Source organism: Moschus berezovskii, chromosome 14 (assembly GCF_049115385.1).
Source record: "Moschus berezovskii isolate FMDL1 chromosome 14, NW_MosBer_1.0, whole genome shotgun sequence".
Taxonomy (NCBI): domain Eukaryota; kingdom Metazoa; phylum Chordata; class Mammalia; order Artiodactyla; family Moschidae; genus Moschus; species Moschus berezovskii.
Window position 1 is genome coordinate 15836734 of NC_142473.1, and position 3885 is coordinate 15840618.

The following is a 3885-nucleotide window of genomic DNA, read 5'->3' on the forward strand; positions in this document are numbered from 1 at the left end:
ATAAGGTTTAACATTAAATTCAGTTTACTTAATTTCCCATGTGATACAGGATGCTCGGGGCTGGTGTACTGGGATGAACCAGAGCGATGGTATGGGGAGGGAGGTGGGAGGGGGATTTGGGATGTGGAGCAGGTATACACCTGAGGCAGATTCATGTCAATATATAGCAGAACCAATACAATAATATAAAATAATTAGCCTCCAATAAAAATAAATAAATTTAAATTAAAAAATAAAATAATTTTTTTCTTTTTAATTCTGAAACTATAAATCATATGTCCTAAGAAGACTAGAAATTGAAATTCCTCTCCTAATTCAGAAGCTTATTGGAACACATTTGCTGAATCAATAATTTTTTACTGCTGCTCCTTGACAAATAAAAGCAAGCTACTACTCTCACACTCAGCCCCTGAAAATTAGAATAAAGAATAAAAACAATTAATCTTAAATTCTCTGAAAACAAGTGGAAGTATAAAGCATTCTATGTGTATGTGGTATTTCATGGTATCACAGTAGCCATGTCTCCACTCATCCAGACTGTGCAAAAATTATACATAAATTATTGAAGTATAGATTTAAAGTTAATCTTACTTGCCCTTACATATTTTTCAAATAAAAGATCATATGCAGAGAAGAAATGATGCTTTTGCATGATCATATACTAGTTACTAGCAGAACCAAATCAGTGTAACATAGACTTGATTGAAGTGATTATTTTACTTTTGTGTTTACTGTGAACACACTAAAAATTAACTTTAAAGTCTCGATTTAAACCTTCTGTATTGAAGTTCATTTTTTTTCTGATAGCTTGTTCAAAGAGGTTTCAGAATATAACCTGCAACCAGTGCTAAGCTTAGGATAATACAGCATAATCAAATATATTATGTTTGCATATGGGAGTGTGATGATACAGACTCAGACATGTGTCTATCAATTATTAGGTGTTTCTGAGCCACTTCACCAGGTGGAGAATGCTGAATAGTTTCCTCATGATGGAATTTTAAATGTACTAGAAGAGAAATGGGAGCTGACCTGTGGCTCAGCTGGTAAGAATCTGCCTGCAATACAGGAGACATAAATTCGATTCCTGGCTTGGGATGATCCCTGGAGGAGGAATGCAACTCACTCCAGTATTCTTGCCTGGAAAATCCTGTGGACAGAGGAGCCTGGTGCGCTATAGTCCATAGGGTCACAAAGAGTTGGACACTGAGCAAAAGAGAAACTGACTCTTTTCACAAGAAAGGCTGATTTAGTTTTTGGTATTCTGATGTCAATAGTTACTAGTTTCTTTAGAGCTAAACCTTGACTCTTTTGAAAATTTAACCAACCTTTCAAAAATTATGATGTTAAGGAAATAAATATCGATAGTATTATATCTTCGTGGTATAAGTACCTTACTTAGGAATGAGTTTTTGTAATTGGGGAATTGACTGACTTCAGCCTTTAAATAATCATAATAAGAGAATAAAATGTGTGTCTATATACCCAGAGAATGAAGTTCAATGTTTGACACAGATTCCGTTATGGTTATCTGTTTTTGTTTGTGTGTGTGGCTTGTTTGATTGTTTGTTTTTTGTTTTCATCATAAAAAACAGAGAACTAAACTTGGTAGGCAAGTTTATTTGCAGCCAAGGGAGCTTGCATTCTCTTCATCAGACCTTAGGGCTGGGGCACCCTATGTGTGCCTTGAACAGCTCACCTCCCATGTAGGGTCACTGCCAGTGTAATCTCACTTTTCCTGTGAGTCTCCTCCCAGGAGCATGGGTCCTGATTGATCACTTTTCCCCCCTCCTATCTGATTCTGAATGGATCTTTTTTATAACCTTGATTAGACAGGTGTCTTTCTGTTATATACAGTTATTAATAGTTTTCAGTAAGAACTGTTACAGGTGTAGATGTATTTTTGATGTGTTCATGGCAGGAAGTGAGTTCCACACTCTCATAGGTCACCATTTGGATTCAACCCCTAAGTTTTATTTGGGTTATTTGTGTATAATTCAATGAATTTGTGGTGTGGTTTCTGCAAAATATCAATATTTCAGTTTTGTAATCCTACATGTGGTAACATTGAGGAATATTAGATGTGAATCTGGTAAGAATGTATATATGTCTGCTATTGAGTAGAATGTTATATAAATATCATTCAAGTCTAGTATATTCAATGGTGTTTTAATAGTATTTTCTATTCTCCTTGATTTTCTATGTGCTTATTCTATCCATTGCTGGGAGATGAGGGTTTACATTTGCAGCTACAATTATAGATTTTTTAAACTTTTCCCTTTAGTTCAGTCCTTTTATGCTTCATATATTTTGAAGCTCTGTTTTCTGATGCAAAAACATGCCATTTATCTTTGTTATCTTGATGAATTGACAATTTTATAATTCTTATTTTTTTAAAATATCCGGTCATATTCCTTCTCTGCAGTTTGCTTCTTATGATATTAACATAGTCATATTGACTATGCCAAAGGTTTTGACTGTGTGGATCACAATAAACTGTGAAACATTCTGAAAGAGATGGGAATCCCAGACCACCTGACCTGCTTCTTGAGAAACTTATATGCAGGTCAGTAAGCAACAGTTAGAACTGGACATGGAACAACAGACTGGTTCCAAATAGGAAAAGGAGTACGTCAAGGTTGTATATTGTCACCCTGCTTATTTAACTTATATGCAGAGTACATCATGAGGAACGCTGGTCTGGAAGAAGCACAAGCTGGAATCAAGATTGCTGGGAGAAATATCAATAACCTCAGATATGCAGATGACACCACACTTATGGCAGAAAGTGAAGAGGAACTCAAAAGCCTCTTGATGAAAGTGAAAGAGGATAGTGAAAAAGTTGGCTTGAAGCTCCACATTCAGAAAACAAAGATCATGGCATCTAGTCCCATTACTTCATGGGAAATAGATGGGGAAACAGTGGAAGCAGTGTCAGACTTTATTTTTTTGGGCTCCAAAGTCACTGCAGACGCTGATTGCAGCCATGAAATTAAAAGACGCTTGCTCCTTGGAAGGAAAGTTATGACCAACCTAGATAGCATATTTAAAAGCAGAGACATTACTTTGCCAACCAAGGTCCGTCTAGTCAAGGCTATGGTTTATCCTGTGGTCATGTATGGATGTGAGAGTTGGACTTTGAAGAAAGCTGATCACCGAAGAATTGATGCTTTTGAACTGTGGTGCTAGAGAAGACTCTTGAGAGTCCCTTGTACTGCAAGGCGATCCAACCAGTCCATTCTAGAGGAGATCAATCCTGGGTGTTCATTGGAAGGACTGATGCTAAAACTGAAACTCCAATACTTTGGCTGCCTCATGCGACGAGTTGACTCACTGGAAAAGACTGTTGCTGGGAGTGTTTGGGGGTGGGAGGAGACGGGGACGACAGAGAATGAGATGGCTGGATGGCATCACCCGCTCTATGGACATGAGTTTGGGTTAACTCCGGGAGTTGGTGATGGACAGGAAGGTCTGGTGTGCTGTGATTCATGGAGTCGCAGAGAGTCGGACACGACTGAGTGACTGAACTGAACTGAACTGAATGCTTCTTTATGAGTAGTATTTGCACAATATATACTTTTTCTACCATTTTATTTTTATTTTGTATGTCTATAAAGTGTGATTCTTTAGGAGAGGATAAAGATATGCTTTCTTAAAATTATTATTTATTCTGGTGGCCAGTGCCTTTTAACTTTGATAGTTAGCCTACTTAAAATCAATATTGCTCTGTGTTCTACCGTCTATTTGTCCTTGCTATTATTTATTTTCCCTCACATCCTTTTTTATTTTTGATTAATGGAGTATAATTTACATTCCATTTAGCATCCATTCTTGGTATTTTGACTACACTTCTTTGTTTTATTTTTTTTTAATTGCTGTTCTAGG